The 26,053-nt window shown below is 39.6% G+C and overlaps 1 protein-coding gene across 1 annotated transcript in view; it reads right to left on the reverse strand.

Moving 5' to 3' along the window:
• The window catches only part of SYNDIG1 (synapse differentiation inducing 1), a 196,305-nt gene that overhangs the window by 120,719 nt on the left and 49,533 nt on the right, over positions 1–26,053 (reverse strand). The gene's annotated exons all lie outside the window — the stretch shown is intronic.

The raw sequence follows: 26,053 nt of genomic DNA on the forward strand, positions 1-26,053 counted from the left end.
TATACTATTGTCTTTTCCAGAAGGCCAGATAGCTGGAATCACACAGATGCAGCCTTTGCATACAGGCTTCTTTCATTTGGCAATCTGCATTTAAGAGTGCTCATGTATTACTGTGGCTTGAGAGCTAATTTATTTTTATTGCTGAACAATATTCCATTGTATGAATGCACTAAAGTTTGTTTATCCATTCACCTATTGAAGGACATCTTGGTGCCTCCGAGTTTGGGCAGTTATAAATAAAGCTGCTGTAGACATTCATGTGCAGCGTTTTATGGTTTCCACTCGTTTGGGTAAATACCTGGCAGTGCAATCTCTGGATTGTATGGTAAGCCGATGTTTAGCTTTGTAAGAAACTGCTGAACTGTCTTCCAAAGATGCTGTGGAAGATCTTTGCATTCCCAGCATGAGTGAGAGTTCTTTTTGTTACACAACTCACCAGCATTTGGTATTGTGAGTGTTTGGGATTTTAACCATTGTAATAGAAGTATAGTGGTATCTCTTTGCTTCAATTACAATTACTCTTTGATTTATGTTAACCATCTTTTCATAAGCTTATTTCTCATTTGTACATCTTCTTTGATGACATCTCTGTTCAGACCTTTTACCCATTTTCAATGGGATTGTATGCTTTCTTATTGTTGAGTTTTCGCTTTTTTTTTTTTTTTTTTTTTTTTTGCTTGGACAGACACCAGGAATCAAATCTGGGTCTCTGGCATGGCAGGCGAGAACTCTCCCTGCTGAGCCACCATGGCCCACCCTATTGTTGAGCTTTAAATGTTCTTTTTATATTTTGGATACAAGTCCTCTGCCAGATTTTTTTTGGATGCATGGTCGAGGAATCAAATCCAAGTCACCTGCATGGAAGGTGAGCATGCTATCACTGAACGACCCATGCATCTTAGATATATATTTTGTAAGTATTTTCTCCCATTCTGTGGCTCATCTTCTCAACCTCTTATCAGTCTCCTTCACAGAGCAGATGTTTTTCATTTTAATGAAATGCAAGTTATCCATTTTTTCTTTTAGATATTGTGGTTTTTTGTATTGTATCTAAGAAGTCATTACCACCAACTCAAAATCACCTGGATATTTTCATAGGTGAAAAATTTCTGTTCTGTTCTACCTGCTCCTGGGTAAAGCTGAGAAAGAATTCCCCTAACAGCAGTCCTGTCTGTGCATTCCAGAGTCCTATCCCAATGGCTGCGCTGTTCTTCTAAAAACTTTTAAGACAAACACTTTCATTTGTTTTGTATTTTTCTCTTGGTCCATGATATTTTGAGCCAGCAGCTACACAGAGAAGACTCTCTTACTTATCCCTTTATTTCTGTTTCAACAATAGTCTCAGCTTGGTCTAGGATGCTGCCTTCTGCTGACAAAACTCTTTCTCATGTGCATCACAGCTCAGCTCCAGACTTTACCCTCTTGGTGAGACCCTGGAGTCTAGTGGAGGCAGGAGAAGGAACTACACTGCGAGGCACTCATGCTGTACCTGCAATCTTACTGATGGTGGCAGTCAGGAAAGGAGCCGTGGCGAATGGGGAGCTCCAGGTCCCAGCGTGAATCCCAGTCCCTCTTTACTTCCTTTCTGTACTGCTGTTCTAAGAAGTTCCTGGTGAGCTAGTGACATGCACACCTGCCCACAAGTTTGCACAACAAAAATGACAGCAACTGGGTGCACAAATGGCCCAGTGGTAGAATGCTCGCCTTCCCTGTGGGAGACCTGGGTTCGATTCCCGGACCATGCAAAAAAAAGATAGCAACTGTGAAAAAAGAAGACAGAGAGCAGGTATGCATCATCATGGATATAAGTATTAATTGCATAGAATCAAGTTTTTCTTTACTTTGCAACTATCAAGATATAAAGAGTGCTAGACTAAGAGTCAAGAGATCTAGGATTTTGTCCCAGTTGTGCTACTAAGTGTTTATGTGATCTTGGTCAAGTTGCTTATTGAAAGTGCAATTGTTAATAAATCAGCTGGTTAAGAAAAGTTAGGGTCCCTTTCAGCTCGATGATTTGCACCTCTTGGCTAAAGACTCCAGGATTTTGTGAAATTTACATATATACTTGCCATAACGTGGTGAAAAAAAATCTGATATAGACCAGAGTCAGATGGGCTTCAGCTCAATAAAAATATGTTAATCAGTCACTCATTACTGCAAGGCCCTATTTTACTTGTTTTCTGTGGAGGTAGAAAGATGAGTAAAACAGAGTTCCTAGCATTGGTCTTTTCATGTGCTCATACCCACCCAGGTCTGTCACACTGTCTTTACTCTGCCCTCTCCCTATCTCAGTAATTTTATAAGTGACCTTTGAGGTAGATCCCTTCCAGACAGCACTTCTCTTAAGAAGGCTTCCTGGTCCCAAAGTAAAGTTGATCTGGGCTCTCTCAGTGTGAAGTGGGTGCCTTTATTACAGCACCTGCCAACCCACCTGTCTGCATGTTCTTTTCCCAATGGGCTGCAAGCCTCTCAGGCTCAGAGACAGGACAGCCTGCCACCTTTTCCAGGGACTCACAAATAAGTCCCATTCATGGCAAGATGCATTGACCTGGTGCTGAGGATAAACATGAGCTGACTGCCTTCTCCAGAAAGTCTCGAGGTAAAATACATTCTGGTCTGGCCTGCCTGCACATTCCTTTCCCTTTGGCACCAAGCACATAGAAACCTTCACTGAAGTTAGTCTGGCTAAACTATACTCATTTTATGGTACTGGCTCTCCTTCCGTGCTCTGTCTAGTCTTTGCATACCTCTCTTGTGCTTTGGTGGAAGGAAGAGGCAGCCTTCCTCGGCACAAGAAGGGTATGCAGAGTCCAGCTCTAAGCTTTGGCCATGGGGGTCCAACATCCACTAGTAAAGCTGCCATGCTCTGTGCTTTCTCTGTGTGAGTCAACGTTGTCCCATCAGTGCCTGTCTGAGTCGTGTCTTGGCAACCATGACACCTGCAAACCACAGAGAGGTTCAGTTCCTGGTAGTAGGCCTTGGTATGTTGCTACCTCCCCATAGTGCCATCCTTCCCCTGGAGATGCTAGTGGGTGTCACGCTGCTTGGACCCATAGCCTGGTTAATGGGTGCAGTGACCAGTGCCTGGTGCAGTGACCAGTGCCTGCGGCACAGACCATCTCACTAATTCATGCAGTTCTGACGACTAGTATGTGTCACTTATGGGTTTCACAAATACTTGATGGATAAATAACTGTTTTGCCAATCCAGACTATAACTAGACCCTGAAATCCAGTTCTTCACATACAAGAACTTCACTAATAGAAACAAAACAAAAAATATATTCTTCATCAATCAAAAAATAAAAAAACCTACATTGTCACTAACCTGGAAAAAGTCATCATTTAAAAGTTCACATCTTATTGAATGCTAGTGGCTTCTTTTATTTATAAATAAAATTTTCACTTAGCAAGAAGCTACTTCAGCCAGAAATTCTGTCCTATTCAGGGAAAAAGCATATTTCTATATTGGATTTTCATCAAACAGTTTCCTGGAAATTTGCTTTGGCACCAACAACTGCCATACTGGTCTCATCTGGTAAGTGTGTTTGCACACAAGCTAGCGGTAAACATCAGCAAACTACCATGATCCTGCTTACAAAAAAGTAATGATTCCCAAATTGCCCCTATTTTAATTAAAGATAATACCCTGTTATTTCTTTCTGCAAAGAAGCACCATTTCTCTAGAGTTCTAGATATTTGAGTCTTTCTAACCTTGAACCAGCAAACATCTCCTAAGCGACAAGCATCTCCCAGGACAAGTGAGAAGAACCCTGGGGTTAGAGAACCAGGTACCTTGGGACAAAAGCTGACTCTCTAGAGTGGATTATTACCTCAATCCCCAATTCAACAGCACTTACAAAAGTTTCAAAATGAGGAATTTGAGTCCCCTTACCCAAGCGAGGGCAGGAAGGGAGTTGGCATGTATTGAGCACCTAGCTTAAGGTGAGCACACTGCAGAGACTTCAAGCACCCATGAAACAAACATTTAATGAGCACTGACTGTACTCAAGGCCGTATGCTGAGTGCCAGAGGGAGGGGTGGAATCCTGGCAAGGACCCAGCCATGACATTGCTCAAGGCACAGGAGAAGGACGATGTCTTAGTTGACCAGGCAGCTATAACAATACTACACAATGGGTTGGTTTAATAAGAGGAAATTATTGGCTCTTGGTTTCACAGGCTTGAACTGGCTTGCTTTCCCCCGGGGAGATAACGTTCTGAAATCCTTGTTGGCTTTTCCATTAGATGGCGATGTTTTCTCTTTTCTCATCTAGCTTCACTGACTTGCAGCTTCTGGTCCTACTGTGGTTTTCTCTATAAGGCCTCCAGCAATAGGGTTCAGATCCATCCTGATTCAGCTGGCCGCACCCTGAAGAAAAATAGCATCTTCAAAAGGTCCTATTTATGATGGGCCCACATCCACTGGGACGGTTAAAGATTGAGAACATATTTTTTTTCTGGGGTGCATGAGTCAATCTGTCAAAGATGTCTTTGAACAAGGAGCTAGAGTGTGATCAGCACTTACAGTGTGATCAGCCCTTACAAACAAGAAAAATTACTTTGAGGTAATCAACATGAGACAGTAGTCCAGTTTGGGGCCTCAGAAAACATTGTGTAGACATTTAAGGTAAGATGTGAAGAATGGACAGGAGTTCACTGATGGGGAGTGTGTCGATGTATCTCAAAGCTCTCCAGAGAGATGGCCTTGATTGGATATATACATAAATTTTAAGAGATTTAGTATAGGGGTTGGCTCATATGACCATGGGTTTTGGCAAGTCTGAATTCCATAGGGCAAGCCACAAGTTGGAAAATCCTATGAAGGTGATCTTGAATTCCCCAGGAGAAGCTGGCTGATTGAGGTAGAAACAGAATTTTTTCCTTCTTACTGCCAAAATCTGTAATTCTGATTTTAAAGTCTCCAGTTGATTGGATTGAGGAGACTCCTTTCATTGCTAAGTGCAATTTCATCTTGTAATTGTAGATGTAATCAACTGTACCTACAAATCCATCTATGAAATACCCTCACAGTAACACTCAGGCCCACTGCTTGCTTGATGAAAGAACTGGACACATAACCCAGCCCAAGGTGACACATGAACTTAACCATCACAGTGGATAAATCCCTAGCTCCCCCACCCCTAGGGTAGGAAAGCTCTCAGATGTGTGTTTCACACACTTTCCCACAGGCCCCAGCAAGGCTGATTCCCAGGTGCCCAGAGAGCAACATGCTGGCTAAGGCACTGGCACTGGCTGCTTCCCTTCCCTGTATCATCCCTCCATCCCCACTGGTGCTTCCTGAGGAACCTCCCAAGTCCTTATCTCAGGACCTACTTCAGGGGAAGGAACCCAAGCCATCCAGTTGTCTTCTAACAAGCCTTGGAGAGGTATTACTACAAGTACTGTATAGCTAAGAAAACCAAGCAAACCTCCTCTACGAGGCTCACAGCTCTATAAATATTACTGAACAGCTGCAACTCATGGTCCTCCCATATCCCAAAGGAAGCTGCCCTAAGCAGATGGAAGAACTCCTCCACCTGCATGTCAGTTGTTCTACGTGGATTACGTATCTTAACACAAAAACGAAAGACAGATCTACAAGACACCCATTCTCTGCACAAGCATGGGCTACCTGACTGCAGGAAGAGCATGCATGGGGTCACAGAAACTACATGTCCTCAGTCCCCAGGATAATAATTCCTCATTGCTCACCGATTAATTGGCCTATTGGTTCCATACCACAGTCTCAGGAGGTGGGATAATTTAAGCCTGCCCACTCAAAGACAGGTTCTCCCACAATGTGTTAGGAAATAATTAGGTTTGCTGGCCTTAAGGTATAGGAAGAGAGCCTGAATCACCAACTATTTGCCAAGAAGAGGAAGCCCCAGCGGCCTCAGGGATTCAGCCTGGGGGGAGGGGGCACCATACCCCAGCTGGTATTTTTTAATTCTACAAGTCTCTATATTGTAACAGCAGTTGATCAAAGCTCTCCCTCTTCCTACTATAACCAGGAAGAGGGAGAGCTAGGATCTGAACTCAGATATTTCTCACCCAAGGTTTACGGTTCCTTCGCTGAGCATATGGACTGTGCCAAGAGTCCCTTTAGAAGTTGGGGAGCATCTCATCCTATGGACCATCGCCATCAACTCTCATGACTGAAAGGTACATCTAACATGAAAAGTGATGGTAAATAAACACACCCAGCTCTCTCCCTTTCTTGTGTTCAGTTTCTCCCCTAGGATTAAGTTAGGCATGAGCAAGGCTGCCTGGCCCATTTGACTTAGGAGCTGGGAATGAGTAAGCTGGTGCAGATTCTGATTAAAGTAACAGTTTACAGTTCAGGAACTGGGATAGCAAGAGGCTCAGGAACTTCACAGGCTAGATGCATCAGGCCCAGGATGTCTACAAGTAAAACAGATTCTTTGTCTAGAAAAATACAAGAGAAGGTGGCTCAGGGAAAACTATTCAGAGCATCAGAAGGTATAACATGGTGTTCCTGGGGAGAAAAACAAATTAAAAAAGAGAAGAGACTTTAGGAAACTATTTATTCCTGGGACAGGCTGCTGCATATCTACTGCTGTTTCTGTAGACATTCCAAATAAAATTCTCCCTTCTAAGGCTGTCTATCGCCTCACAAATAGGATATTGATTGGGTCAAGAATAATGCTGAGTGTTTCTCTTTACGCTTGGGATGACTAGAAATATTTCAAAATAGCAATTGCTAATATTTATTGAAGGGTTATAATGTGCCAGTCCCTGGGATAATTTATCTTTTAAATAGTATCTCCTGTAATCCTGCTGCAGTAGATAGTTTATTAATCTTATTTCCAGAGAAATTGGAATTAGATATTTTACTCAAAGACACACAGAGAATACCAAAGTCTGGACTTGAACCTGGAAATTTGGGGCTTGAGCCTGTGATTCTATCAACAGAGTTTTGGTGCTTGTTGGTATTTCAGGTGGATCCCAATTTGTTTGCATATTTATTTTAATTCGAAAATTCTTTCAATTTTAACAACAGATTTATTGAGATGTAATATCATAAAATTCAACCTTTTAAAGTGTACAATTCGGTGTTTTTTAAATTATATACACAGTTTGTACAACTCTCACTACTATCTAATTCCAAAACATTTTCATCACCCCAAAAAGGAGCCCCGCACCCATAAAACAGTCACCTCATCCCACCAGTTCCTGACTACAACTAATCTACTTTTTCTATGATTTGCCTGTTCTGGAGAGTTCATATAAATTGAATTATACAATATGTGGTCTTATGTGTTGAGCTTATTCTCTCAGCATAATATCTTCAAGATCTCTCCATATTGCAATATATACCAGTACTTTATTCCTTTTTATTGCTTAATGATATTCTGTTGTATGGTTATAGCACATTTTGTTAATTGCTTCCATTTAGGGGGAGCAACTTTGAGTTCTTGTATAAGACTGGACTAATTAAGAATCAATCTCTGTTCTCAATTGTTGATAAAATAGTGCATTCTTTTCTGACAGGTACATAGTGAGAATCAAATTATCTTAAAACAAAACAAAGGAAAATAAAACCCTCAGTGTGCCTCACTAGAATGAGGGAAATGTATTTTGGGCATGGCTTAGAATACGGAGTGACAGATATTGCAGCTGCTCCAAAGACAAAGGCTGCTTCTCTGGACCAGTGGCAGGGTCAGAGAAACCTCGCTGGCAAACAGACTGTGCAACATGCTGACGAAGAAAACAATGCAGGCTGAACCTGCTTTCTCATGGTGAAATAGGAAAATTCAGATGCCGAAATGTAGCAGGGGCTTTGGCTTCTCTGTGGAGTCGTGCTAGAATGAGCACCCCATTGAAGCCAAAGTTTCCACCTTTCCCTGAAAAGGACAATCTGAGCAATTTTCTGCTCCGCCTGCTTCTAGCCTGCAGTGCACACAGCCTTCCTCAAGAACTCCTGCATTCCAACAGGAGTCATGTCGTAGATGATAAATTGTACATGGGCCTATCTGGGTAGAAATAAGGATTTGTACATTAAGAGGCTGCATTTTTCACCACCTGTCTTTGATGTTTAATGGATGCTTTACTCTTATGAAATAATTGGAACAAAAATAAAATAAAGTCACTGGAATCAGCATTTGAAGTACAATTCATTTTTAAACAAAAGCCTGAACAAAGAAAGATAGATTAAAGTAGTGAAACTTTCTGATATTATTTTTCTTTTTTCTTGAGTCTGTGAGAATAATTCTCTATTTTTAAAAATAACCTGTGCCTCTCCCCTGCACCTTGCATGCAGCATGCGTGTGCACATGTCCACACACTCATACGTGGCCTTCACTAAAGGACTTAAAACTCTGCACTGTTGGGTTTACGATTTGTTTATGTGGAAGGAACTTTACAAAGTAGGGTCTAATGTCCATGCCTTCTGATTGGGAACCTCATGTGCTGAAGATTTTGTGAATAATAGTGAAAACATGCTTTGGAGCAGGCTCTCCAAGTAGAATCAGAGTGGGGCAAACCATACACAATTAAAGAAATCAAACTAATTTGCATAGTAGTTTGGCTGAATGCTCGGGATTTGTGGCAGACATGGATCCGTCCTAACACTTCCAGTCCCTTCTCATTCAGCTCAATTAAGCAAAATGTTCAGAGGGCACCAAGTTCTTCCTCTTCCCTGAACTCTAGCACTGTTAGAAGCCTTTTGTGTTAAACATTGATACCTTCTTCTTACTAAGCAAACAATAAACGTGTTTCCACCAAAGTCCAAGTGTTGAGAGAAAAGAGCTGCTTGCAAATCCTCAATAACAATTAAAATTTGTCTTTAGCATGAACACATAGCAAAGCTTGTGATTTGGCATCTGAGATAGTTAATGAAGCATTCAGAACCAGATTAGTTCCTATTGTTTAGCATTTAAACGGCACATTACAATTGCAAAATGCTGTATCATTGAATTTATCACTTTGGGTGATCTGGGACTTCTTGCTCACAAAGCCAATCCAAACTTCCGATAGTGAATGAGGTTTTGTCACAGCACCTCAGGCAGAGTCCACAGGAATTCTAAATCTGATTTATTAATGATCAGAGAAGTGCAGCAGATATGATGTATTACTGGAAGTGAGTAAAACCTGCATATTTGGCCCATCGATGCCTTTAAATTTGTGTTAATCCTCCTACCTTTCTGAGTCACTGTTTCATTTTAAAGGAAGATGCATGCAGAGGAAGCCTACCATTACTACCACCACCACCACCATCACAGCCACTGCCACCAACACCACCACCACTATTATTAGAATTGCCACCACCACCATCGCGACCAGTCACCACCACCATGGCCACTGTCACCATCACTACCACTATCATTACCACAATCACCACCACCACCATTACCACCAACACTACCATCACCATCACAATCACCATCTAAACCACTATCAATATTGCCACCACCATCACCATCACCATCACTAATATCATTACCACCATGAGCACCACTACCACCATCACCACCACCAACACTGCCACCACCAGCATCATAATTGTCACCACTGCCGGCACCACACCACCAACACCACCACCAACACTGCCACCACCATCAGCATCACCATCACTACCACCACCCCTACCCCACCACATCAGCATCACAATCACCACCTCCACCATTATCATTGCTGCCGCCATCACCATCACCATCACTAATAACAACACCACCACCGCCACCACCACCACCAACATCATCACCAGGACTTGGCAAACTATAGTCCTCAGGAAAAATCCAGCCCAATACATGCATTTATACAGTCCACAAGTTAAGAATGATTTTTAAATTTTTAAGTGTTGTAAAAGAACAATATTCCAGGACAAATGAAAACTGTATGAAATTTAAATTCCAAATTTAAATGTCCTTAAAGTATTACTGGCCCACAACCACATCCAATCATTCACGTATGTCTATGGATCTTTATGCACTATGATGGCATAGTTAAGTAGTTACGATGGAGATCTTATGGCTTCCAAAGCTCAGAATATTTATTGTCTGTTCTTCATAGAAAAAGTTTGCTGATTTCTGAACATCACCCATACCATACCACAATCCCCACAATCAGCACTATCATCGCCACCTCATCACCACCATCACTTCCATCATCACCACCATCATGGCAACCATCCTACATCACCACTGTAGCCACCCTACACCACCACTACTGCTAATACCACCCACCAGTGTCAGCATATGCAAGCCACCACTCCCATTAAACACCACTGCTGTCAACACCAACTCTTCCTTCTCACAAACAGCCTCTACTCTATGGTTTGGAGATGTGACTGCTCCTCAGGTGGGCAAAGATTTAAGTGACAAGATTGCGAATGTAGGCACGTTGCTCTAGAGCCCTCTCACTAAACAGAAGGGATATTTGTAGCACTTCTGCTCAGACTCAAGCAAGAAGCCTTACTCCCTACCTGATGAGTGAGAGACACAAAGCCTTGAAAATATTCTTGTCTATACAATTCTCATGGGTAAAGCAGAGTTTGGGAGACGGGTCTCATGTCTAACAATTCTCACAACCCACATTCAATTCACACACTCTCTGAGATTTCACACTCTCAGTGTGTCCTGAAAAAACTCAGTTAAACATTTAATTTGGAGTGTTTGGGACTTGGAATTCCCCTGCCTTCAATTCTTGGGAGAAACAAATGCAAATCTCTTCAGGAAAAACATATGTTAAGCACAGGCCTTGGAAAATGTCCACATATAATGTTTCAATGAACATGAGTTTGTAATTAAAGGAAGAGAGGACAAGCAGTAGACACATGAAGTAATAAGCCTCCAATAACAGTGTGCAAAGACACAACCAAATTAGATCCATAAAGACTGCAGTTATTGAAATGATCTTAAAAAATTTTTAAATTGTCATGCTTAAGATATTCTAAAAGTAAAAGACACAGAAATTTGGAAATAAAAAACACATTAGTGAAATTAAAAACTGAGTGGAAAAACAAAGGTAGCCTAGATGTACAAAGGATTTCTCTTACTGAAAAATTAGACTCTGGATTAGGATATCCTTTGAGAAAACTCTGATCTTCAGAAAAGTAGGGAAAATCTCCAAAGATTACTCCTATTTCATTAAAAAAAATGTACTGGAAGGGGCAAAGTTGATTGCAAAAAGTAATAATTTTAGTAATTGTAGAACCTTAAAAGAGAATCAAGATGGAGAAGTTGAGAATAAGCCCCTATTCTCAGCTAAAATTCTTTGTGGAAGTATTCTCAAACTTGAGATTGCATCACCTGGAGGACTTTCAAAAACAAAGATTGATAGACTCTACTAGCAGAGCTACTAATTTGGTGTGCAATGGGACTGAAGAATTTTCATTTCTAACAAGTTCACAGGTGCTGCTGCTGCTGATCCAGAGACCCCATTTTGAGAACCACTGTTCTATAGTTTGTGACATAGTGTCAAGTAAGAGATGATCCCTCATTACAGGCAGATATAGAATTAAAACTTTCTGGGAAAAACCTCCCTGGATTTTATCACAGAAAAATATCAAGCAAGAAGCTGGCAATCAAAGATTTCCATGTACTATGTTTAACTGGAAATCATCAATAGTATCACAGCAACACCAGGGGTAAAAACTGGGGGAAGGAACAAGAGTTGAGGGGAGGTTTGGATTTTCTATTTGGTGAAGGGGTGTTTATTGGTTATTTTTCTCTTGGGAGCAATGAAATTATCTAAATTGAGAGTGTTGATGGGCTGTTGACTTTGGACATTATACATGATGTCCAACGGATGGAGGTGGCTGAAGAATGCGCTGACTGAGAAGTAGATGGGCGAATGATGGTATATACATATGATTTGTGCTACTACAAAGAGGAATGAAGTTGTGAAGCACGCAACATTGTGAATGAACCTGTGGGACATTTAGCGAGACAAAATAGGCCAGAAACAAAACAGCAAATATTTACGGTCTCATTTAGAAAATACTTACAAGAAAATTGGGGCCTAGATTGTAAGCTCTTATAGCAGTCACATTTAGTGCAGAGTGGTTATTTCTGAATTTTGAGAGGCTGTTTTATATATATATATATATATAAAACCTGGTATTCAGAGATAAGAACAAAGCAAATCAGGTTGGGATTAAATTAATTCAGAACAGGAGTAAGAAAGACATTGTCAGTATTTTAGAATTTCACCTGCTCTGTGAGACCAGGCAGAGAAAGGTTTATTTCATCCAGAGCCTAAATTTTCTGTAGCACATAATAAAACTCAACCTGTTTGGATGGATCATTTAAACAGCCCAAACATAGGGAGCCCAGAATAAGAATGAGAGTCTTTAATCCTGTATAGCTTAATGTAATGCCTGGATACATCTCAGTGTATACTAAGGAGATAATCCAAAAGTGTTGGCAAAGTCCCTAAGAGATAGGAGGAAAAGATGGAATTACTAAACTTTGCCACTGGGGAGGCCCCTAATCCTGTGTCAAACATTAGGGACACCCAGGTCAATGGGCCAAGCCCTCAATCTTGAGGCTTGCTCTTGTGAAACTTGTTTATGTGGTGGAAAGGCTTAGCCTACCTATAAGTATGCCTAAGAGTTACTTCTGGAGGACATCTGTTTTACTCAGATGTGGCCTCTCTCTCTCTCTCTAAGCCCAACACTGCAAGTGAAATCAATGCCTTTCCCCTTATATGGGACATGGCATCCAGAGGTGAAAGTCTTCCTGGCAGCATGGGAGATGACTCCCAGGGATGAGCCTGGCCCTGGTACCATGGGATCAACAATGCCATCCTGACCAAAATAAGGAAAAGAAGTATAACAAATAACTTGTCAGTGGCTGAGAGAGTTCAGACAAAGTTGAGAGGTCAGTCTGGAGGCCACACTTATGCAAGCTTCAGTTAGACATTGCTACCTATCATAGTTTGCCCAACCCCAACTAAAACCATTTCTGCCGAACCTAAAGAACACCTATGGCATTATATGACATTGTATAAAGGTTCTATGCATTAGGATCACTTTCCAGAAACCTACAACCTCCAGATGGGTCCCTAGACCAGATAAGTCCTGTAATGCAGAAAGGCCAGCCTCTCCAGAACATTGGCTAGTTCCATCCCCCCATCCCATATTATTAACAACTGCTCCCAACATGAAAAAAGTTAAAATGGGCATAGCCCAACATCCCTAGAGTGGGAGAAAGCTCAAGGTAATGTTGGAGTTATACAGGGAAGGTAGGGTTTAACAAATGAGTGTGATTGCTGAATCCTTATATTGATGTTTCTTTTAGTCTCCAGTATCTTGGAGCAGCTAGTACTAAAAACCTAAAATTGTGGAAATGTAACACATACTAAACTCTGAAATCTGTTCTACAACTAATTATTGCAGTTTGCTTCAAAATTTATTGCTGTTTTGCATATATGTTATAAATCACAAAAAAGAAAAAAGTCGATTGTGATGATAAATGCACAGCTATATAATGATATTGTGTACCATTGATTGTACATTTTGAATAATTACATGGTATGTGAATATACATTTTATATCAATAAAAATTGTAAAAAACAATTACCATGTATAAGACTGCATAACACCATGAAAGAGAACCAGTAGAAAAATATAAATGATAGCTTTGGACCATAATGATTTCAGATATTGGAATATTAAGAACAATTGATGTTAGGGCGGGCCACGGTGGCTCAGCAGCCAAGAATGCTTGTCTGCCAGGCCAGAGGACCCAGGTTCGATTCCCGGGGCCTGCCCATGTTAAAAAAAAAAACAAACAATTGATTATAAAGTATTTAAAGGAAGTACCCCAAAAATAAGCAAAGAAGAAAAGACAGGGTGGGCCACGGTGGCTCAGCAGGCAGAGTTCTCGCCTGCCATGCCAGAGACCTGGGTTTGATTCCCAGTGTCTGCCCACCCAAAAAAGAAAAAAGAAAAGACTATCAAGAAAATACACAAAGTTGTATTTCAAAAATTGATAAAAATTCTGGTGAAATAAAAGACTCAACAGTGGAATTACAACTCAAACGTAAGACTAGACACTGCCTTAGAAAAAGTATAAATCAGATGATAGATCTGAAAAACATACTCAAAATGCAACATTGATGGAAAAAAAGGAGAAAATATAAATGGATGGTTAAGAGTCCAAAGTATAGAACAGGTATATCCAACCAACTTGTAATAGATGTTTCAGAGATAGTTGAAAGAACACTGGAGAGAAGAGAAATAGTTCAACGGCTATCATTCTGTGACGTTTTTAGAACTGATTATAATACCAATGCATGGATTAAGGTGTTTTAGTTTTTTTAAAGCAATATACCAGAAATAGAACAACTTTTATAAAGGGAATTTATTAGTTGCAAGTTTACAGTTCTAAGGCTGAGAAAATGTCCGAATTAAGGCACCAATAAGAGATTACTTTCACTGAAGAAAGGCTGATGTCATCTGGTACACCTCTGTCATCTGGGCAGGCATGTGGCTGTTGTCTACTGAGGTCTGGTTTCTGGACACCACTGTCAGTTGGGATGGTAACATCTGCTAGCTTTCACTCCTGGCTTCTGGTTCCATAAGGATTTCCCAGGGTGTTTTCCTTCTGCATCTCCAAAGGTCTCTGGCTGTGTAGACTCCAATGCTTTTTCCAAACTGGTTCCCTCTTAAAGGACTCCAGTATGCAACCCCACCTTGAATGGTTAGAGACATATCTTCATAGAAACCACCTAATCAAAAGGCCCCACCCACAACTGGGTGGGCCATATCTCCATGGAAACAATTTAATAAAAAATGATTAAAGAACATGGCTTTTCTGGAGTACGTGATAGTTTCAAACCAGCACATTTCACCCTCTAGTCCCCAAAAAAGACATGTTCTTTCCATACACAAAATACATCCATTCCATTCCAATATCAGACAGTCTTAAACTATTTCAGTAACAATACAAATACAATACAAAGTCATAAACAGTACAAAATCTCATCAAAGACAGCTACAGGCATGGTCTGTCTTAAGGCAAAACTTTTATCTATCTCTGGACCTGTAAAACTCAGAACAAGTTATCTGCTGGCAACATATAAAGGAGGGACAATAATAGGATAAATGTTTCCATTTCCACAGGGAGAAACTGGAAGTTAACATAGTGGTCACCAGATCCAAAAGTTTTGAAAACCTTCAGGGCAAACTCCATTAGATTTCAAAGTCTGAGAAGCTTAGGGCTTTAGAAAGTAGCAGTCCCACCCTTTCCAAGGTCTTATTCAGCATCTTGGATGTCTCCAAATTCAACCTTGGGGGACATTTGGGAGACCACCTTTTTCTTGGCTCCACCATTTCCAATATCGGGTCAGTACCCACGATCTCTGCGATCTCTGGGGCATGTGTTCAACCCCTCCAGAACAACAGGGGTGGCAGCCAGGCTCCCCTCAGCCCCAAAGGAATGTGCCCCACTCTCTCGGAGGCTTGGGGCACAATAAGTCTTCCAGAACATCTAGGTGCAAGGCCTGCCATCTGCCTTTGGGGCAAACTCACTCTCTCCAAGTTAATGGTGGGTCCCCTCTCCTGGCCCAAGGTTTCTTGGCTTCAGACCTTAGCTTCCATAGTTCTGCCTTTGGATTTATTTTTCCTTCAATTTGTCCCTTTTCAGATCCCACAACACTCTTGTTGGTTTCCTATGTAGTATGCAGGGATCATAACCATCAGACAATTAGACTTTCCACAAATCCTTACTGATAACTCCATTCCCAATCCTTGCTTGTCCTGTAGTGGCTGACTGCTTCTATGTTTGGTTAAATCCTTGTGTAGGACACTATTGACTGGGGTCTCCCTTTTTAGAAGCCCAGAATTCTCCAGACTATTAATTTCTGCTTTCTTTGTAGACAAGAGTTCAGCTCTCAGCCTATGTCTTTCCTGTTGCATTTTACTATAATCTGCAAAGAGAAGTCAGGCTGCCTTTTTCATATTTAGTTTGGAAATTTCCTCAGTTAAGTATACAGGGTCATCACCTTTCAATTCTAACTTCCATCCAACAGCAGCATTCAATTTGGCCAAATTATCTGCCTGTTTAAAGTGAGGGTTGCCTTCATTTCAGTTTATAATAACATGTACATCACTTCTGTCTAAGGCTTTCTCAGAAGTATCTTTAGAGTCCACATTTCTATCAACAGTCTCTTCAAAGTATTCTAGGCCTTCTCTATCAAACGCCTCACAACTCTTCCAGAATATATCCCTTATCCATTTAAAAAGCCATTCCAACATGTTTGGTATTTGCAAACCACAGCAGCACCCCACTTCTCTGGTACTAAAATCTGTTTAGTTTGTTAAAGTTGCCAGAATGCAATATACCAGAAATGGAATGGCTTTTAAAAAGAGAATGTATTAAGTTGCAAGTTTACCATCTAAGGCTGTGAAAATTTCCAAATTAAGGCGCTTAAGAAAGGCTGATGCTGTCCAGAACACCTCTTTCAGCTGGGAAGTCATGTGGCTGGCATCTACTGGGGTCTTTGGTTTCCGGATGCCTCTGTTAGCTGGGATGACACATGGTGATGTCTGCTAGCTTTCTCTCCTGGCTTCTCATTTCATAAGGATTTCCCAAGGATGGGTTTCCTTCCACTCCAAAGGTCTCCAGTTGTGTGGGTTCTGAAGCTTTTTCCAAATCGGTTCCCTCTTAAGAGACTCCAATAAGCAATCCCACTGGAATGGCTGGAGACACATCCTCATGGAAACCACCTAATCAGAAGGTCTTACTCACAACTGGGTGGGTCACCTCTCCATGGAAATAACTTAATCAAAAAGATCCCACACAATGACATTGACAAGAATTAAAGAACATGAATTTTCTGGGGTATATGACAGTTTCAAACCAGCAGACAAGGAAACACCGTATTGCAATGCACTAATAAAACTGTTGAGGATGAAAGTTAAAGAAGGTCTTAAAAGCAGCCAGAGGAAAAGGACAGATAATCTGTAAAACAGCAAAAATTAAAAGGACAACAGACATTTCAAATGATAATAGAAACCAAAAAGACAATGGACTGAGAGCATCAATATATTGAGAAAAATTAACTGCCAACCTAGAACTGCATGAATTAAAATAAACTTAAAATAACAAATGACATAAGAAGTTTACAGATAAATTCTTACCAAACAATCAAGAAACTTAAACTAAAAGGAATTTAAAGGATGCACTTCAAGAAAAAGGAATATGCTGGCTGATGGTCTGAGATAAAAGGACAGAAGAGCACATAAAGCAACACATTTGCAAATCCAAACAAATATTGACTATATACAACAAAGTAATAACATCTAAATTGTGGGGTTTATTATTAACTTTTGTTTTAACTAAACACTGGAAAACAATAGCATAGAAACCAGGGGGTGGGCATTTCTCAGATTCTTTTAGTGTTTTCAAAATATTTAAAAATATTATTTAGTTTTATTCTCGGGCTAAATATGCATGTGTAAATTTCAAGGACAGCTATCAGACGAATAGGAATAGTTGTATCCATTCTAAACCAGGAGAGACAAAAACTGAATTTGACTAAAATAATATTTAAAACTTTTATCAAATGAAAGAAGTCAAGAGAAAAAAGAAGCAGACAAAAATTCAGGACAGAAATATTAAGCTGATGGCAAATGTCCAATTATATCTGTATTTGCAATAAGCATAAATTAATTAAATTTGTCAGTTAAAGCAACTTATTCATCAGGATTTTATATATATATATATATATATCCAGCATGGTATTTATAAGAAACAGATCTAAAGCATGGAATGATTGAAAATAAAATAATGGAAAAAAATATATACATAAGTAAAATCCTAAGCACAGATAAGAAACCTGGCACAGTTTAATGAATGTAAAACAAAGAAGACTTTAAGAAGTAGAATGTGTCGCTATATAATTACTCTAGTACTAGTTATTACACAGTAAGAGGTTTAATTCATCAGATAGGTATAGGAATTCTCAATTTTCACACAAAGGATCAATTCATATCATATCATATAAAGAAAAAAATTGATAAAAATTGAAGAAATAATGTAATATCTTCATCACTTATATAGAAAATTTCACAACAGTCTCTTAATTATTAAGAAATAAACAGACCAAAAATTGGAAAAACATAGAATATTTGAATAATAAGAATAAGAAGTTTGAGCAAATGAGCATAAATAAAACTCTATATCCAACAATTAAAGAATATAGATTCTTCTAGGCACATGTTTTCCTTCTCTTTTTTCTTTTTCTGCAATAGTTGATGAAATACTGGGCCATGAAGCAAATATCAAAAAATTTAAATAATTAATTTTTTATAGACTATTTTCTCTAACCATAATGCAGTCAATATAAAAGTGGATATTTTTTTATTTTAAATTCCACACTTAATTGGACAGGATGAAAAAAATGCTCATTAAATAAAGATTGGGTCAGCTTCCAGGTCAAGATGGCGGCTTAACAACGTGCGCATTTTAGTTGGTCCTCCAGAACAATTGCTAAATAATCAGAAACAGTACAGAACAGCTCCTGGGGCCACGTCAGTGACCAGACACACAGCGTACCCCAGTTTGGACCAGCTGAACCGGCTGCGAGCACCCCCCAAAACCATGAGTTCCCAAAGCTGCAGCGGCCAGCGTCCCTCCCCCACAGGCCGCTTCCCAGAGGGGAAAGGAAAGGACTTTACCAGTAGCAGTGACTGGGCACAATCAAACGCCAATTGTGGAACTAATTAACAAATTCTGACTACTAAAAATAGGCCCCCAGCTTAAGTGAACCCGATCAAAGCGGAGGTTGCTCATTTTTGCCCCGGCACCAAGGGGGCAGGACTGACAGAAAAAGGGGGAAAAAAAAGAAGGAAACAGGTTTTTGTGGCTGTGTATCTACAAAGGCTTGACTGTCTCTGGATACAGCGGCAGGACTTTTCAGGCTGCAACTGCCCCAGGCATAGGCAGAAGTGAGCTCTTTTGGGGGCTTATCTGGACCCTGTGCCTTCCCCAGAGGAGGGGTGAAGGCCCACCCAGGTGGAATCCCTCCATCAAGGAATTCAGACACCAGTGCTTGGTAATGTGAAGCCATTAAAACCAGCCTACAACCTCTCCTCTGTCTCCAACAAACCCCCAGCCAAAGTTAAAGGTACCGCATCATCTTATGCTGGTGGGACCTGCAGTCAGACAAGCGCCACATACTGGGTAGGATAAGAAAAACAGAGTCCAGAGACTTCACAGGAAAGTCTTTCAACCTGCTGGGTCTCATGCTCAGGGAAAACCGACACAGGTGACTCTTTCCTCCTGATAGGAGGCCAGTTTGGTCTGGGAAAATCTGGCTGGGGACTATAATATCTAAGCAGACCCTCCTAAGTGTGTGTGGGGGAAAGGTACCACACAAGCAGGGCAAGAAACAAGAAAACAAGAACTGAAAAATTCTCCTCTGTTAAACAAAACCTAAGCTAAAGATTCAGATAAAGCTGAACAGAATGTCAAAGAACAGATAGACAACAAATTCATCCAGCAAGAAAACCCTAGATAAAAGAAGTGAAAGCAATCTCCAGAATAAACTAATTAAGGTAATTAAATGCCTAGACGCCAGCAAAAAATAACAAATCACACTAAGGAAATTGAAGATATGGCCCAGTCAAAGGAACAAACCAACAATTCAAATGACATACAGGAGCTGAAACAACTAATTCAGAATATACGAACAGACATGGAAAACCTCATCAAAAACCAAATCAATGAATTGAGGGAGGATATAAAAAAGGCAAGGAAGGAACAAAAAGAAGAAACTGAAAGTCTGAAAAAACAAATCACAGAACTTATGGGAATGAAAGACACAGTAGAAGAGATGAAAAAAACACTGGAAACCTACAATGGTAGATTTTGAGAGACAGAACATAGGATTTCTGAACTGGAGGATGGAACATCTGAAATCCAACAAGAAACAGAAACTATAGGAAAAAAAATGGAAAAATATGAGCAGGGACTCAGGGAATTGAAAGACACTATGAAGCGCATGAATATACGTGTTGTGGGTGTCCCAGAAGGAGAAGAGAATGGAAAAGGAGGAGAAAAACTAATGGAGGAAATTATCACTGAAAATTTCCCAACTCTTATGAAAGACTTAAAATTACAGATCTAAGAAGTGCAGCATACCCCAAAGAGAACAGATCCAAATAAACATACTCCAAGACATTTAATAATCAGAATGTCCAAGGTCAAAGAGAGGAGAGGATCTTGAAAGCAGCAAGAGAAAAGCAATCCATCACATACAAGGCAAGCCCAATAAGACTATGCACAGATCTCTCAGCAGAAACCATGGAGGCGAGAAGACAGTGGGATAATATATTTAAATTATTAAAAGAGAAAAACTGCCAACCAAGAATTCTATATCCAGCAAAATTGTCCTTCAAAAATGAGGGAGAAATGAAAACATTTTCAGACAAAAAATCACTGAGAGAATTTGTGACCAAGAGACCAGCTCTGCAAGAAATACTAAAGGGAACACTAGAGACAGATACGAAGACAGAAGAGAGAGGTGTGGAGAAGAATGTAGAAAGGAAGACTATGAGTAAAGGTAAAAGGAAGGAAAATTAGATATGACATATAAAATCCAGAAGGCAAAATAGTAGAAGAAAGTACTACCCATGCAGTAATAACACTGAATGTTAATGGATTGAACTCTCCAATCAAAAGACATAGTCTGGCAGAATGGATTAAAAAACAGGACCCATGTATATGCTGTCTCTACTCAAAGGTCACAAGGCCATGGACACAAATGGACATTTACATGTTTATAGCAGCATTATTAACAATTACCAAGTGATGGAAACAGCCAAAATGTCCATCAACAGACAGTTGACTAAACAAACTGTGACATTTACATAAGATGGAATATTATGCAGCTGTAAGACAATAAAGTTATGAAGTATGTAACAACATGAATGGACCATAAGGACATTATGCTGAGTGTGATTAGCCAGAAACAAAAGGACAAATACTGTATGGTCTCACTGACATGAACTGACATTAGTGAATAAACTTAGACTATTTCCTTGGTAACAGAGACCATCAGGAGATAGAAATAGGGTGAGATATTGGGTGATTGGAGCTGAAGGGATACAGATTGTGCAACAGGACTGAATATAAAATCTCAGATATGGACAGCACAATACTACCTAACAGTAATGTAATTATGTTAAAACACTGAATGAACCTGCATGTGAGAATGATAGAGGGAGGAGGACTGGGGACATAAATGAAATCAGAAAGAAAGATAGATGGTAAAGATCGAGATGGTATAATCTAGGAATGCCTAGAATGTATAATAATAGTGAAATGTACAATGTACAAATTTAAGAAATGTTTTGCCTGAGGAAGAACAAAGGAATGTCATTATTGCAGGGTGTTGAAAATAGATGATAATTAATACTTTAAAATGTCACCTTATGTGTGAGACTAAAGCAAAAAATGTTTATTTGTTACAAAATTTATATTGTGACTAGAGCATTTCCTAACATAACTCATGTAGATAGTTTGAGTGAATGTCATAAGTACTTGGAATCTCAGGTAGCATATGAGATTTTGTTGGTTTGTCCAGAGTGATGCCCCGATGAATCCCAGAGTGATTTGATCAGTGACTGGAAAAGTATTTGCAAGCCCCCTTCGGGGAATGGTGAGAGTGGGGAGAAATTCAACTTCCCCAAGTTGAATTCTTGATATTCTCACAAGCAGTGTAGACAACCAAAGCTATAGGCTGAGCCCCCAGGCTTGGGGTTTGTTCACATGAAACTTAACCCCACAAAGGATAGGTCAAGTCTACTTAAAATTTAGGCCTAAGAGTCACCCCCAAGAGAGCCTCTTGTGTTGCTCAGATGTGGCCTCTCTCTCTAGCCAACACAACGAGCAGTCTCACCACCCTTCCCCTCTCTGCGTGGGACATGACTCCCAGGGGTGTGGACCTTCCTGGCAACGTGGGACAGAAATCCTGGAATGAGCTGAGACTCAGCATCAAGGGACTGAGAAAACACCCTAGACTGAGCTGAGAATTAACATCAAGGGATTGAGAGAACCTTCTCGACCAAAGGGGGAAGAGTGAAATGAGACTAAGTGTCAATGGCTGAGAGATTCCAAACAGAGTTGAGAGGTTATCCTGGAGGTTATTCTTCTGCATTAAGTAGATATCACCTTGTTGTTCAAGATGTAGTGGAGAGGCTGGAGAGAACTGCCTGAAAATGTAGAGCTGTGTTCCAGTAGCCATGTTTCTTGATGATGATTGAACAATGATACAGCTTTCACAATGTGACTCTGTGAATGTGAAAACCTTGTGTCTGATGCTCCTTTTAGCTACTATATCAGCAGAAGAGTAGAACATATGGAATAAAAATAAATAATAGGGGGAACAAATGTTAAAATAAATTTAGTTTGAAATGCTAGTGGTAAATGAAGGCGAGGGGTAAGGTATGTATGTAAGGTATGGTATGTATAATCTTTTTTTTCTCTGTTATCATTTTATTTCTTTTTCTGTTGTCTTCTTATTTCTTTTTCTAAATTGATGCAAATGTTCTAAGAAATGATGAATATGCAACTATGTGAAGATATTAAGAATTACCGATTGCATATGTAGAATGGAATGATCTCTTAATGTTTTGTTTGTTAATTTTTTTAATTGATAAAAAAAGTTAAAAAAAAAAAGATTAGGTCAAAGAAGAACCACAACATAATCCAAAATTACTTAAAACTGAATCATATTATAAGGACTATCTATCAAAATTTGTGGGGGCAGGGTAAGTAAAAGAGAAATATATATACAGCCTCAATGCATATATTAGAAGAAAAGGCTAAACAGTAATGACTTTAACATCCAAATTAATGCTAGCAAAAAACAAAGTCAAAGTTTAATTTCTGAAAAGACAACCCTCTGATGCAACCGGTTAAAGAGGGAGATGGAGAAAGTACATAACGGAGCCAGCAGTGGGCTTCACAGGGCATCTTCAAGAGCAGGACGGATTGCACAAGCACAAAGCTGGAGGATATAGTATAGGTTTCTTAGTTCCTCATTCAGAGACTCCAGAAAAAAACATTCAACCAGAAAAATTGTACTGGAACACCACGGGTCCAAATATAAAGCAAAACACAATTTGCTACTATTTTCAGCAACTGTGGAATTTAAAAAGATAGAATCCATTTGCTCTGACACTAAGAATATTTTCTTTTAACTAGTACAGAAGAAATGTCCTTCTGTCACATAATTTGTGTTTATTATCAACAATGTTCACAGACTCATGATTAATGCTTAATAATTTAACATTTGGAATCTAGATATAGGCCAAACATATTTTTTTAAATAGAAAAACGGATTTTAATGGTTAGGAACCCTGACAAGTCCTCCTCATTGTCATCAGTGTTGCTTTTGTAATAGGCGTTTCCTAAATGCAGGAGTTGTGCTAAAATCTCATTGGGATTATCCTGTTTAGTTTTCAAATAACCCCTTAAAGTAGGTATTATTGTTATCCTCATTTTATCTATGTGGAAACGAGACAGCAAGACATTAAGTAAGTTGCTTAAAGCCTTCCACCTGTAAGCAGCAGAGATGGATTTAACGCCCAGCATGCCCGACAGCAGGTCTGACTCACGGCCGGCCGCTCAGCTAGACTGACTCATTCTAATGCAGAAGCGAGGACACACCACGCTAAGGAAGGCTGATGGGAAAGACAGAAGCGTGGGCACGTGGGCCTCCGAGAACTCATCCTTCAAGGTTGAAAGACAGAGGTTTCGTCATGTCCATTTAAGGATCCAAGAATTAGAATAACAGTATGACCCTGAAAACTTGGGGGGAAGTGGAAGGAAAAGGGTAGCAGTGTAAGTGAACAAAGTTTTACCCTTTTAGAGAAGGGAGTCTGTTAGATAGGTTCTAAAATTGATAGCTCAAGAAAGAACTGGATGATTGTAAGGTGGGGATATAGCCATGCCTGGCAGAAGAGAAAGACTCATATTGGCTGTTTCTAGGACAGAGGCTGGGGCTACGAAGCAATAGGGCGGGAACTGAGAGGAGTACTTAGAGGATTTTATTACATTTTGCATCACTTAATTTCTTAATGTGCCTTTATTATCTTGGCAAAATTGGCCAACACAAAATTTAAAAAACTACTTTCCTCCAAGAAAGAAGAAATGACATTTGCATACAATACTAACACACGGGACCTTTGCACTTAGATAAATTGATTCTCTTACCACTTTCTGGAAAATAAAAGAACCTGAAAACTCATAAATTCTGACTATAGCCTCCTAATTTTAGTATTTTAATCCTTATTTTACATATATATTTGAATCCACAATACCTCATAATAATTCATTTTATTATTGTTTCACACAATTTCATTTAGATTTACCCACATAAAGATGTTCAAGAGAAACATCATTATACTTCATCAATTTTCAGAAGCTATTGATTATAAGTCATTCCTACTTCAGGAATGTTAAGATGTATAAAGAAAAGAAGATTTATCTTAGAGCCAGAGAAATACAAGATTAAAGAGAAGATAAGAAAGAGAGAATCACTGCCGGTAATATTTGCCTCAGATAATCCTTTAGCGTGGATTACAGTTATTAAATGGGTTTATTCTGTAATAATTACAACTTGTTTTTTTCTTTTTTATTGATATAATTATACATTCACATACGATGTAATCATCCAAAGTGTACAATTAATGGTTCACAATATCATCATATAACTGCAATTATCATCACAATTGACTCTTTTGTGAAAAATAACATATATACAAAAATCCATAAATTTCAAAGCACATTGCAACAATTATCTATAGAGCAAATTTCAGAGTTCGGTATGGGTTGCAATTCAACAATTTTAGGTGTTTTTACTTCTAGCTGCTCTAAAATACTGGAGGCTAAAAGAAATATCAATATAATGATTCAGCAATCATACTCGTTTGTTAAACCCTACCTTCTCTGTATAACTCCACCATCACCTTTGATCTTTCTCCCAGTCTTTAGGGGTATTTGGGCTATCCCCATTCTAACTTTTCCACGTTGGAAGCAGCTGCCGGTAATATGGGATGGGGAACAGAACTAGCTGATGTTCTGGAGAGGCTAACTGCTCTGCATTTCAGGACTTATTTGGTCCATAGACCCATCTGGATGTTGTAAGTTTCTGGAAAATTACCCTAGTGCATGGAACCTTTGTAGAATCTTATATGATGCCCTAGGAGCTCTTTAGGATTGGCAGGATGGGGGTTGGCAAGCTATGATAGGTAACAATGTCTGAAGTTTGCACAACAGTGGCCTTCAGAATAGACTCACAACTCTATTTGAACTCTCTGAGCCACTGATACCTTATTTGTTACACTTCTTTTCCCCATTTTGGTCAGGATGGCATTGTTGACCCCAAAGAGGTGTGTTTGTGATGTGGGGGGTAGATGCGTAGGAGAGAAAGAGAGTGCGCTTATCGATCCACTGTGGACTAAGGGTCCTAAGCAGCAGACCTAAGGCTTTATGAGGAATATAAGTTATCAAAGGAGCCACATGGCTGGGATCTTTGTATCTATAGTGCAAACACATCACACAGACCCGGGATACACATTAGCTGATTCTGGGATCCATTTCACGTAAAAGGGTAAAAGATAACTGCAAGAATAATATACTTCTTACTTTTTCATGTTCACAGAAATAAATAAAAAAGTGAGAACATGGCCAGCTCATTCTCATCATGAATGATTAAAAGATACTTAGGGTGTATCTTTTTGAGATCTCAAGTGCCTACAAAAATGAAATGATAAAAGTGATTTGCTTTGTCCTGTACTATGAGCTTTCACTAAACCTCAGATTTGCTCAAATAAACCCAAAGCAGAATCAAATTAAAAATGGCTTTCTTATAAATAAGTGATTTTTTCATTGTAGGAACCATGCTTTCAATGAGAAACAGACGATCAGGTCAGCGTTGGAAACACACACACACATTAGCAGCTGAAGTTAGTGAGCCAGGGTTCTGAGTGATGAACAAATGAGCCCCATTTCAGGGGAGCACTGCCCTGTGAACACCTCAGAAAATGCCTGTAGCCTCTTACTCTTCAATTATTCC

The sequence above is a fragment of the Tamandua tetradactyla genome, chromosome 1 (genome assembly GCF_023851605.1).
Source record: "Tamandua tetradactyla isolate mTamTet1 chromosome 1, mTamTet1.pri, whole genome shotgun sequence".
NCBI classification, from domain to species: Eukaryota; Metazoa; Chordata; class Mammalia; order Pilosa; family Myrmecophagidae; genus Tamandua; species Tamandua tetradactyla.